We start from the raw sequence: 14,342 nt of genomic DNA, 5'->3' as shown, positions 1-14,342 counted from the left end.
GGTTACCCTCTCTAGTTCCAGAGGTTAGGTTTGCAAAATCTTTTAGGTCTAGGCCAGGGGGATGATTCAACCTAAAAGAAGCATGTATTTTGGCATGTAGCATATCTACATTTTGTCAGCTTCATTAAGGCTCAATTGACAATTAAAATTGTATGTACTTGAGGTGTTCAGGGTAATGACTTGATATATATATACATTATGAAATGACTGCCACAATCAAACAAATTATCACATTCTTTACCATATATAATTATCACATGTGCATGTGTATGTGGGGTGTGTGTGTGTGTGTGTGTGTGTGTGTGTGTGTAGTGATGAGACTTGAGACCTGGTCTCTTAACAAATTTCAAGTAAACGGTACAGCATTATTAACTACAGTTACTATGCTGTACATTTGTCCTCAGAATTTGTTCTTCCTAGCGCTGAAAGTTTGTGCCCTTTAACTAATATTTTCTTATTGTCACCACAATCTCATAGGTGGACCCCAAAGACAAGTGTCATTGTTCTCATTGCTTCTTAACTTCTTAATTCATACTTCCCTTGACTATCCTTTTAAAGTACTTTTTTCATGCAGTGTGAAGTTCAGAAGGGTTTTTCAATGATAAAGGACAATGCACAGTTGCCAAATTTTAACAGAAGACTTTGTTATTACATACATTTTTTAAGCCTTTCAAGTTTGACACTTTTGGTTTCCAAATTTTGGATTGACAAAAAAACTTTCTTTTTACACGCTTTCTAGATAATTCATTGTGTATCTTCTCCCAGATAGACAATAGCTGGTTTTTCAGTAAAAGACTGAAATACTGCAGGATAATTAATTATTGTGCCTAAAAATCAAGGATATAGAAGCTCTAACTTTTTGGAAAAAGTTAATCCATAAAGCATAACCTGTGTTTGTGGGAAGGCAAATTTACTTTGGGAATAATTACACCGATACTACATTAATAGTTTTTTACATAATTAGCATAGGCTAAGTTTTCACTTCTCCCAAAATTATATACTTTATAAACCAATGTTCTTAATATTAAAATATTGATGAGGAAAAACTTAAGATATCATCAAAATAGAAGTCTTCAAATGCAGTCAAGTGATTTTTAAGTGAATTAAAGGACTGGTACTCCCAATGCTATTGAGGGCACTTTGTGTCAGCAGCTGTTATGTTTGTTATTGTGATTACTAATGAAAATATAAAAGTTCAAAACTGCAGAATAATGCAGCTACTATCCATAGAAAATTAAAGACATTTATGTAATTAGTTTGGAGCACAATGGTATCAACATTTTTCTCTATAAATCATTAAGGAACTCGGGTGAATTTTGTACTCATAATCAAATAAAACTATTTAAACATGTAAACTACACAGAGAACATAAAATATGTAAACTGAATATGTAGTTTTCTTCTGTTTAACATTCAACAACAATTGTAACAGGAAATGGAGTAAGGTTGTATTTTTGTAGGCAGAGCCTAAATGGATAATTAGCCTAGAGTCCTTAAACTGCGTTGAGCAACTAAATAAATAGTTAACATAAAAGAGTCTTAAGACTTAATGTAAAAGAGTCTAGTAAACAATCAAGCACAAATAGTAGAAAGAAAAATGTATACGTTTTTCAAGAAAATCTATGTAATATTACTTGTGAATTAACAAATTATAATAAATGTATATAAAATGAAAACAATATTTATGAAAATAATTCTTACTCTAAAAATTGACATATTCTGCATTTCTGGATGAAAATAACATTCCAAAGAAATTTGATTAAATCACAGGTGTTTCCAAAATCACATGCCAGTATATAAGGGAGTGTTTTAAAAGAAACTTTGGCTGAAACTTCCATATATTGTTTTTCCTTAAATTCTTTTATTGCTACATTTTAGATATACAATACATTTGTATTTATCATTGGGAACTTGTATCTGTACATGATGTATCTTGGTTCTTATTTTTTCCCCATTCCTTGTCCTCCATTTACCCCCTCTACCCTTCCCTATTTACAAAGATTTTGTTTCCATTTTTTCCTTTTCTCATAAATTTTCCTTTCCCTTCTTTCCTTTCCCCTTCCCCTCCCACTTCCCCTACCCCCTTGGACATTTTCTTCCTATTTCAGATTATCAATTATTCATTTTAATCATTTTAATCCTCATTTATACTTTCAGTTTCTCACAGCAGAGAAAATATTTGATATTTACATGTGTCCTATTTATTTCACTTAACAGTATGGCCTCAACTATGCATCCATTTAGCTATAAATCTCTCTAGTTTGTCATTCTTTATGCTGAGTAGTAGTCCATTTTATTAAAAAAAAATACATCTTTATCCAGTCTTCAGTTGATGGGCACTTGGGTTGTTTCCAAGCTTTAGCTATTACAAACTGTGCCGGTATGAAGATGGGTGCACATATATCGCTGTGGTATGATTCTTTTAATTCTTTTGGGAAGATACCCAGCAGGGGAATAGCTGGGTCAAATGGGACCTCTAGTCCTAGTTCTTTGAGGTATCTCCATACTAATTTCCACAGTGGTTGCACCAGTCTGCCCTCCCACCAACAATGGAGAAGGGTTCCTTTCTCCCCACAACCCTGCCAACATTTGTTATTTGTTGATTTCTTGATAGCAGCCATTCTTTCTTGGGTGAGGTGGAATCCCAGTGTTGTTTTCAACTGCATCTCTGGAATGACCAGTGATGTTGAACATTGTTTGATATGTTTATTTGGTTCTTTTACTTCTTTGTCTGAGAAATACCTGTTCATTTCAGATGCCCATTTTTTAATTGCATCTTTAAATTAGGGGGATCTGATTTTTTTAAGTTCTTAATGAAACCGCCATATATTAAATTTGGAAAATATATAAAAATATATGGTATATTCTGGAGCTGGGGATAATTCATACATGAAGGGAGGTTCCTTTTCCTGAGGAGGTAAATTTGGTCTTTTAACTCTTATTGATAAACAATAATTGCTTCTTAAATGAAAGTGTATTTGCTGTAAGCACTGAGGAAGAAATAATTAAATCAGCTAAGATGAAATATTAAGTGATAATCATCCCATACAACTGTTCTTAGTTAATTTATTTAAAAGTACCCCATGTATTTTTTCTGGTGCACAGTTGTTTTAATGTATATCATATGTAAGTTATATATAACATAATAATTTGATTAGATTACAACTCCTCTATATAGATATAATTATATATATTTAAATATATTTATACAGTTTTAAAACATTTTTTTCACATTAATCTCTAAATAATAGGACAAAGATATGTAGTTATGTAATTGTGTTAGAAATAGAAATGACTAACATCATGGCAGGTTTTACAGATAAGTCTGTTGCCTTCACTCAGTGAAGATTTTCTTAAACCATTGGTCATGAGAGTGTAAAAGAAGCTTTGGTATTTACGGGGAGAGATACAGTATCCTATTAGCCAATACAAGATGAGGAGTTTCTTTAGACTCACACAATTAATATGTAGACATAGAAGTTCAGAAGAGTGGAAGTGCAATGTATAATGGATAAAGAAAAGCAATTTTACAGAGCAGGTAGTACAATAATGTTAGTAGAAACAGGAATGTGATTTCGGGAAAGAGGAAAAATCTTGTATGTGATGACAAGGGAAGAGTAGGATGCGACTTGTTTATAAAACAGGTAATCTATTTGGAGCCCTTGAAAGAGATTTATGTATGAATATAAGAAGAGAAAATTTTGAGATTTTCCAAAGATGTATTATTTTTGATGACCAATAATTAGCGGTAAAATGAAAAACAAATAGTTAAATCTTACATTGAAGTAAAATTTAAGTTCGTATCAATTTAGTGTAAGGAGTGTAATGAAAATAAAAATGTCATATTTTTCTAATTTAAATGTATATATTTAAATGTTGATTTGCTCTTCAAATAGGGCCTTAGGTTTTGCTATAACAAATGTTTTATGTACTAAGAGGCTTATTAAACGTTATTCATCCTGTTCTATTTTATTGTGGTTTGGAATCAAGCCATATCAGTGAGTAAACCACATACAAAATGATTCAATGAGGAATCTGAGATCTTTCTTCTCAGTTGCTACTCCCAGAAGATTACCATTCACCTGGAAAGCCCATCTTGACTCTCCATTTTGCTGTTGCTACTGTATCGTGGATTCCCTGTGCATATCAGTATCCACCCTCTGTTCATTGTTAGGATACACAATCAGGAATCTTTTTTTTTCTCTGTGAGCTCATAAGTCATGTTGCATGGCATATCTTTGCAAATAGACCTCATCTATTGTTTTGTATTCATTAATAATTCACTGTATAACTTTTAAACTATTATTTCCAAGCAGAAATCCTGAGCAGAGGAAAATAATATGTGTTATTTACTTATTTTTTTAAACATTTAAATCATAAAAATAAGTAAATACATTCATATATCCCTGCATGATAATGAACTGTCTGAAAAAATGAAATTTATTTTCAAAATACTACTATACTTATAGAAAAATTAGAAGCAAGCAAAAATTTTAATCAAAGAATTATTCTGTTACATAAAAAATCAGTGCCATTTGAAATTTTGGGATATCTTCATTTTAATGAGTTGAAAATATTTTATAGCTATAATTTCTCTAAGACATTGCAAATGACATTATTTAACCTACAGTTTCAATACTGAGACATAATTCAGTTATTATATGTAACTACAAAAAGTAAGTGAAGAAATAAATATGACCTTATGTTTTATAATTAAACAAACTGCACTAACTTAAATTATTAGCATAAAATAAAAAATTTTCCTTGAAGACATCACTAGACTTTAAAAAAGATTTTTCAACAGACGATATGATTAGGCTTATCGTTGAATGATCCATATGTGAACCTGAAAATTAGAGAAAATATTCACAAGTCTTTGTAATAGTGTTAATAATGGTCTAACCACTGAACAATGATGTTGACATATTTCTTTTTCTCCTCTCCAAAATAGTATGTTAATAGGCAAAACTGGATGATTTTTGTTAACTGGAAACTCTTATAGAAAATGTGAAAAATACGGAGATGTACAAATATGTTCTGGTTCACTTAAGTTTACAGTAAAAGTTTAGCAACCATGCATGAATCAAAAATGACATTTTAATAATTTCCAAAAAGCAAATTGGGTGATGTCAATAAAAGAAACAAAGTAGGACACCCTTAAATTTTATTCCTCCATAAGTGGCACATAAGATGGCCAAAGTTGTCAGGATCAACTTTTTCAGAACTCTGGAAACTAATTAGTGATATATAGCAACCTAGAAGCACTCGTTTACTGGTGTTAGTCCCACCCTTTCATCCCCAGCTCAGCAATGGCACTAAAAATTCAAATCCCTCATTCCTGCTACCTGGAATATAAAAATGGATCTGGTTCCCCTAAAAAGATTCATTTCTAAAAAATTGCAATTATCTGGGCTGTCTGGTGGTTCACTTGAATGTGTGTCTTTAACCTGACTTTGAAATGTCTCTGTGTTAAAATTTTCAACCAGAGGTACATTTGCCAAAACTATGTAGATACTTGTTTAATGCAGTTGTCTTCTGAACCAATAAATAAGTTGGAACAAATAACAGCCTGATCAAAAAGTTTAAAAGAGAAACTTCTGAGACAAGAAACATATAAATGTTGTCTAATATTCATATAGAGATGTTTAAGGAAAGTTGTCTTAGTTACTTTTCCTCATTGGTGAGACAAAATACTCAACACCCAAAGTTAATGGAGAAAAGATTTATTTAGTTCACAGTTTGTAGGGATTTCAGTCCATAATTGACTGGCTCTGAGGCAAGGTGGCATGGCAAACAGGTATCACTAATAATCACCATGCACTTTTGGTGATAGTGCAGTGTTGATGAAAGTTCATCAAGGGAAACACAATGCAAGAAGAATGTAGATGATGGGGAAAGGAAAAGTACTCTAAAAAATATAGTCATTAAAAACACATCTTTACCCAATCACCAGTTGATGAGCAATTGGGTTGTTCCAAGTTTTAGCTATTACAAACTGTGCCATTATTAACATGAGTGCATATATATCACTGTGGTGATTCTTTTAATTCTTTTGAGAAGATACCCAGCAGGGGAATAGCTGGTTAAATAGGACCTCTATTCCTAGGTTTTTGAGGTATCTCCATACTGATTTCCATAGTCATTGCACCAGTCTACACTCCCACCAGCAATAGAGAAGGGTTCTTTTTCCCCCTCAACCCCACCAGTATTTTCATTGTTTGATTTCTTGATAGCAGCCATTCTTTCTGGAGTGAAGTGGAATTTCAGCATTGTTTTAATTTGCATCTCTCAGATGACCAGTGATGTTGAACATTTTTTCATATCTTTATTGACTGTTTCTACTTCTTTTTCTGAGAAATGTCTGTTAATTTCAGATCCCCATTTTTGGAATGAGTCTTTGAATTTGGGAGGCATGATTTTTCTAAGTTCTTTATATATTCTAGATAGTAGACATTTGTCTGAGCAAGGCTGGTAAAAATTTTTTCCCACATTGCGGGTTATCTCTTCACTCTGTTGGTGGTTTCTCTTGCAGTGCAGAAGCTTTTCAATAAGATGAGATCCTACTTGTTGATTGTGCTAGTTCAGTTGCCACTGAGGTTTTGTTCATGAAGTCTTTTCCTATGCCAGTGTCTTCAAGAGTTCTACTTAACCTCTCTTCCAGCTGGTTTAGTGTTTCTGTTTTAATATTTAGAAACTAGAGACATTTATAGCTAAATGGATGCACATTGAGGCCATGCTCTTAAATGAAGTAAACAGGACACACATGCGTAACTCCCGAATAGTTTCTCTGCTGTGAGAAACTGAAAGTGTAAATGAGTATCAAAATGTTTAATAGATAATGTGAAATAGGAAGAAAAATTCAAAAAGGGAAGGGGAAGCAGAAGTGGAATTGGAAGGGGTAGGGGAAAGGAAAGAAGGGAAAGCAATAAATATGAGAAAAGGAAAAAATAAAAAGAAAGAGGTCTTTGTAAATAGGGAGGGATGGAGCAGTTGAAGGGAGGGATGGAGCAGTTGAAGGGAGGGCAGGGGAATGAAGAAAAAAAAATTAGAACCAAGGTAGATTATATAAAGGTACAAATTCCCAAAATGAATGTCATCATACTGTATACCTAAAATGCACCAACAAACTTAATGAATGAAAAAAAATAGTTTCAAAAAGGTGATAGAACCTATTAAAGGAAACTAAGTAAAAATTCTGAGTTTCTGGACCCTGAAAAATCCACAAAAACTTATCAGAGATAAAAATTTTCTCTATAATGATAACAATAATCACACAGCTCTATATATTTGACAAAATTCCTTGAATTTTATGCTTTATGTTATACATAAATTTTTCTTCAATAAGTTAGAAAAAACCAACCATGCAATACCTTAAACTTTATCAAAATTTTTATATGATCAGTATATCCTGGAATCCATTGATTGATCACCTTTATGTATCATTTACTGGTATACATGACCTGTTGCTGAGATGCAGGTGATAAGTAAACCTATCTGAACCATATTATGTAGCAAACTTCATAATAAACTATTGCACAGAGCGAGCATCTTAGAATAGAAATAGTTATTACAAGCCTTAAATAAAAGTTTGTTTAGGGAAAAGGACAAAATATAGTTGAAGGAAATTTTATTGTGCAAAGGAAAGTGGAATCATTGTATCCCACTTTTATTATTCTGGGTACAAAAATATTAGACATTTCAATGCTAGGAATATGTACAGATGGCACAGGCAGAAAAGAGGTTAGATTACGTTGAAATGATGTAATCCATTGCACTGTCTGTAATTTCTATCTGAAAATATGTATGAAGAGCAATTAGCATTCCTCTGTTAGTGTACACATGTGAGAGGGGGCCAGGAACATAAACCATGATCTTCAAAGAACATGTTTCCACCTCCACTGAGATGTCCTGGACATTAAAGGAGATTAAATTAGGGAATAACATTACTTTTTTGCAACAGTAGAAGAGAATAAAACAAAACGTCTTACTTGCTTTTCCTACATTTCAAATAAAAATTTGCTTAAAGGTAATGTATGATAATAACTGTGATTCACTGAGTGTATCTTTGCTATGTGCAGTACTAAGGGCTTGTCATATGTTTCCCCATGTAATCTCCAAAAGAACTTTGTGTAATAGTACTTCAAAATGTTCTTTAATATCGGATACTTCATCTATACAATAGTCATTTGATAGCCCTATGACAAAACCAAAATATGTTGATGTGATTGGCTGCAAAAATCAATACCCAAGCAATTAATATTGTTAAGGACTCAGGATACTATCCACCCAGAAAAGCCTCAGGTACACATAGTTGGGGCCTTTGAAAGGTGATTGGATCATGTGGATATGATATCTATCCTTGGATTAGTTCACTGATGATTTTACAGCTAAATATGATGTTAATAGGTAAAACCTGGTCAGAGGTGGTGGATCACTGGGGTCATAGCCTGGAAAGGTCTAACTCCCTCCTTCCTCCCTTGATCTTCCTCTGCTTCCTGCCACCATGCTATGAACTATTTCTTTCCTGTCTTGCTTGCTTGCTTGCTATGCTACCCTGTCTTTGAGTCAGCCAACTATGGACTGAAACTTCTACAAACTGCAAACCAAAATAAACCTCTCCTCCTTTAATTTTCAGGTGTTGGGTATTGTATCTCAGTGATGGGAACAACAACTGAGATAGAAAGCAAAGAAGGAAAAGAGGGAGGAAGAAAGGAAAGGGGAAAAAAAGGCAAATCAAAGAATAGGAAAGAAAATAAAATGGAAAGAAAAATAAAGTTTCTATATCAGTAATGGTGAACATTTTAGAGACTAGTGCCCAAACTGCAACCCAAAACCCACTTATTAATCACAGAGCAACAACACTGTAATTAAACATGGATACTGACATTTTAGTTTAGAAAAAACAACTCATACAGTAACATCTTTTGTCTTAAAAGAAAAATGAAAAACATGAGTGCCATAGATTTGCCACCACTGCTCTATATGAAGCATATTTAACTCTTCTGATGAGGTGTTTCTCAAGAGCACAATGTATAATTAATTCTATAATAATAATAAATAATAATAATTAATTCTATTAGTCTTATAGTTATTTTATAATGCCAGGCTTATTTAAAAGAGCAAATACTAAAGCTACCAAAAGCAAATAATTAAAAGCCTATTAAAAACTTTGGTACACACACATACACACATACCATCTGAAGTCTATAGTCAGTGTTCTCATTATTAAAATTGTCCCATATTCAAGGAGTAATATTATTTGAGAACAAGGTTCTTTATATTGGTATTGACAACCAGTCATTGTTTTGGAAAAAATTATTTTTCCTTTATTAATGCACATTACATAATCTTATGTTAATAATGAAGCTATAGAGTTCTATTTTAAGCCAATGGTAATTCAAGAAAAGAATATACTTTGATTATTACAAAAGGAGAATTAATTGATTAGGCCTAACTGCCTGGTAATTAAGCACACTGGACATGTTTGAAGCTGTAATGATGTTTGATATTGATCTAATATTTGTGGATATTTTTTCTGGAAAAGACAATCTCTTTCTCCAGGAAAATTAACATTTTTTTCACTGAATGATCCCACATATAAAGAAGTAATAATTCTGTGCAAGTCTAATTTTTGTGTAAATTTGATTTGCAGGTGCTGGGTACTGAGTCTCAGCAAATCTACTCCAGAAAATAAGTCATAATTTGATCAAACTATGAGTTAAATTACCAGTATTCATTTCTTTTAAAAGAAATAGATGTAATCTAAGGGGAGAAAAACCTAAAAAACCACAGATTTGAAAATTATGTTTTATAAGAAAAATTTTAATTGCAATCCTTAATTGAAGTTTTAAAATAGTCATAACGTTTTAAGATGAAAAATAACATAATCTGGAATTATCAAATTTTACTTCACTAAAAACTCCTTTAATATCTACTGATGCATTTCAAAACCATTCATGGATGATGGAAAGAAATTTTGTTTCTGATCAAATTATTCCCACCTCTGAGAATTTCTGAAAATATTAGAGGGTATTTTACAAATTTTCCTAAATGTCACCTGTTGCATTTAATTTAAAATAGCTTTTCAGCAAACTGTTTCCATGTCTCCTTCATGATACTCCAGTTTCACTCCCACTTACTTTGTCCAAATCTACATGGAAGATGTTTTGTTTAATTCTTCAAAGCACAGTCAACATAAGTCCAAACTCAATAAAAATTACTGAATGATGTTAGTAAAGTAATATAAAATAATTACAGAAGTTTAATTTTTAAAAAATACAGTATTTTGCTTTTGGAGATAGATTTGTAAGAGCTTGCATCAAGTAAACAGAAAATTTTAAAAAAATACATAAAATGACTGTTTTCAGACAATGTACTCAGTCTACTCAGAACTGTAATTCCTGATTAAAGACAAATGAGAATTGTGAGATGTAATCAAAAGATATGGTGAATGTTTAAATTCTTTAAAAATGTATTACTGTTGAAGACACATTGTCATTAATTCCTCTCAAAATAAACCTCCTTGCTTCCAACACACTTATCTCATTGTTCCTGCCACTTTCTGAATCAGTTCTGGAAGTCCTCTTTCATGAGTTTCTTTAGTTGTTGCTGTATCAGCTGCTTTGATGTTCTGAAGGGATTAAAAGCATCTACCTTTTATCATCATGTTGACTTTGGGAAAGAGCTGATTTAGTCATGTTAAGCAGTAGTTTAGTACAATTAGCAGGCTGGAGATAAGCAGTTTGAGGCAACTTGAAAAGCAAGAAGACATCATTAGCTAGATCCCCTCAAACTTGTAGTTTTAAATTAGCTGAAGAGAGTATAACATCTTTAAGTGTGGTAATATGGTCCAGAGACCATATAAATTGTAAACCATTGGTGAGGAGGGGCAAAGCCTCATGGTCTCAAAACTAAAGGCAGACACCCACCTAAACAGTAAACAGGGACTTACTTTCCTCTCTAGTAAACAGCCCATCTTATTTGTATAAGAAAAAGGGCTTCCCAGAAACAATAACATAGACAGGTATCACTGTGAGGAAACAGGTAAAAACCTGGACCCTGGGCCGGGGATTTAGCTCAGTGGTTTCACTGCCTGCTGTGCAAGCTCAAGGACCCAAGTTCTATCCCTGGTACCCCCCCCCAAAAAAAACACCAAAAAAACCCTGGACCCTCACCTGCTGTTCATTTAAAACATGATTTGGGTTTTCTCTTAGACCCCCCAAAGAATTACAACCCATATTTTCTTTAAACCACAACTCTTCAATTGAGCCTACAGATTCCCAACAACTAAATAAAAGCAAAACGAGGTTTGACTTTAAATTTCTATCTTGCATTTCTGTAAATTGTGGGTCTTCTCAGCTCTTTATAAATATATTATATAAACAAAGTAACTGTGTGCGTGTGTGTGTGTGTGTGTGTGTGTGTGTGTGTGTATTAATCATTTAGGGAACATCTGCCTAAAAGTTGTCAAAAGTAGGTTGATTAGCCTTAAATTTACAGAATCTCACCACATTCAAGATTGAGGCCAGCATATCAGGATGGGGGATTTCCAGTGACAGTCAATTCTAGTCATCTGCCTTAACCTGCATCAGGAGAAAATGAGACCACACTCAGCCAAAAGGATTCCAGAGCTATTACAACAGGACGGAGATGGTGATCAACAGGACCTTAGCCCACTCACTAAACCTTAATAGCTGGCCACTTGCCTTAATGGATGGGCCAGTCTGAACCCCTGTAACAAGAGTGTGCCTCCTCCAGCTACCAAAGCTAGAGTCCTCTACTCTCTTACCTCTAAGTTTTCAATTAAAGTTTTTTTTCTGTAAGCTTGTATTTTAGTATTTCTATTATTATTAAAATGAAGGACTCTTGCTAGTCAGTGACCCAGCCAGAAGTCACATGGTGCCACAGCCAATGAATAAGGTGGATGAGGATACATTCCCATGTTTTTATGAGCCTATCTTTCAGCAGCAACATTCGCTGAATTTTTTGTCACTCTTCATCATGACATTCACAAGAGGTCTACTAGAATTGCTTCAGAAAGTGATAAGAAATAGGGAATTAATGTGTGCAAAAGGGGTACATTTTGAAGTAGATTAATAGCAATTTTGGTTTACTCAGGTACTAAACTGTCTATTTTTTTTTCTTTTGTACCGGGGATTGAACTTGGGTCCTTGGCTTGTGAGGCAGGCAGCGGAACCACTGAGCTAAATCCCTGGCCCCTAAACTGTCTATAGTTTGTCCATCTCCTGACCTTACCATGCCTCATGCTGACTGTCCTAAAAATTCATTTTTCATGATGGGAATCAGCAAACCTGCAAACTTATTCTATAGGTAGGGTGAGATAGGTTCCTTGTCTCAGTTTCAGGAACCTCCGTGGACCCTGCCTAGTAACATTAGCAATTTTTTTTCTATTACCAGAAATCAAACTCAGGACTTTGTGCTTGTGAGGCAGGCACAGTGTCACTGAACTAAATCCCTGGCCCGGGAAATTTTTTTTTTTTTGAATAAGATTCTTGGAAAGAAAAAAATGGCACTGTAACTTTGGATAGCTTTGAGCTCCAAAGCTGTACTTTTGCTAAAATTATAATTTTAAAAGTGAGATTTTTCTTGTCTGCTTTTTAACCTATCTTTATTTTTTCTATCTTACCTGAAGTTGCCTTTAAGAACACTTGTTTAGAGAATGTGCTACATTTTCTACTTCAAGAGTTACAAAATACACCATATATAAGTCTCAGTCCAGTACAGCAATATGTCTGAAATCCCCAGCAAATGTTATTTTTATAATTGTCATTATTTTGATAGGTCATCAAATATCTTTTTTAATATAGAATGTTTTCCATCAATTTTTTTTGTCAGAAGAGGAGTATTTTTAGTTCCAGCTGTCACATCCATATAACCAATTGCTTACTGATATATCCTGGCCAAAGCTCTTTAGTCTCTGTGGCAGTGTGGATAATTGACAATAACATCTAAAAATCCTTTGGAAAAGCATTTTGACGGTTCTTCAAGTATTCCAATGAGCTAAGATTATGCCTGTCATTGTGAATTCAATTATTAATTGATCAATCACTACTTTCTAAAATAACTGATGGTTTAGGATTTTCTGTGCCTCAAAGGAAATTAAATCTAAATCTGCATCAGTCAGTCATCTGTTAACAAAGTTTCCTTTAAGGAATTCATTGGAATACAAATGGAATGCCCTGTGGCAGTTTTGGTCAACTGTAACTCATTCTCTTTTGTTTTATTTTTTTCTTAATAACCCTTTATTCGATGCCTCTTTGATTTTTCTCTAATTTTTCTACCTTAGAAAGAGCATCTGAGTCAAAGGGAATATATCAAAGCACTGAACACTGGTACAAATTAGAGCTCTGTTTTTTTTCATTTTCACACAATTTTCCAGTTTGGATCCAGGTTTGGAGAAGCCAGAGGACAGAGTGAGCTCCAAAGATTCAGTGATTTGAAACTTCAAGAGGAGACATGTGTCTCCCCTCAAGCAGGCAAGGTCACTCCCTGAAAATCTCAAATAAAAGACATTACTTTTTTCTCTCAGTAACACTGTTATTGGAAATTCATTTTAAGTCAATATTTTGGCAACAAACCTCAAAATGAAAAATACTTTAATTTGCAATATAATCCACAGCATATTGAATGACACTTTTCCACGCTAACATTACATTTCACCTTGTGAAACTACTTTGGATGTATGTATTGTCGGTTCTTTTTACTATTGCTAAAATGAGGAGAAGGCACAATGAGCAAAGCTGACCACTCATTTATTAAAATACTCTGCCCTCACCTCGTTAATCAGGCAAGATGCCAAGAAAATTTTTTTTTAAAAATGAAAAGCATTAAAACAGGGCTATTGAAGTATTTGCAGTCTGATGGGAAAGAACCAAAAATGTTTTCTTTGATTTTTTGGAATGAATGTTTAGCATTGTAATGCAAATTTGCATATAATGTATGTTTGCACAAAAAGGGTTTAGATATGTATTTATCTTCTACTCACAAGTATGGCCATTTCTTTTTTTTTTCCTTTGGTACAGGGGGTAGGGGGGATCGAACTCGGATCCTTCCGCTTGCAAGGCAGGTGGCGGAACCACTGAGCTAAATCCCCGGCAAGTTTGGCCATTTCTTGAGATAGAGTATTATCAATTTATAGATATATTATATCCTCATTCCATTTTATGGGTGACTTGATAGCAATGACTTGCATACGGCAATGCATTATTTCTTAAACTCTTTTCAGGACTGGGATCATATGAGCAAATGCTAATATAGATCCTTGAATTTAGAAGTTGTATGACACAGTGAATAAGAACTTTGATGTGGATAAACTATCATCTC

Source organism: Heterocephalus glaber, unplaced genomic scaffold (genome assembly GCF_053883595.1).
Source record: "Heterocephalus glaber isolate CG9 unplaced genomic scaffold, H.glaber_assembly_v1.0 deba00000331, whole genome shotgun sequence".
NCBI lineage: Eukaryota > Metazoa > Chordata > Mammalia > Rodentia > Bathyergidae > Heterocephalus > Heterocephalus glaber.
This window is presented reverse-complemented; position numbering follows the sequence as displayed.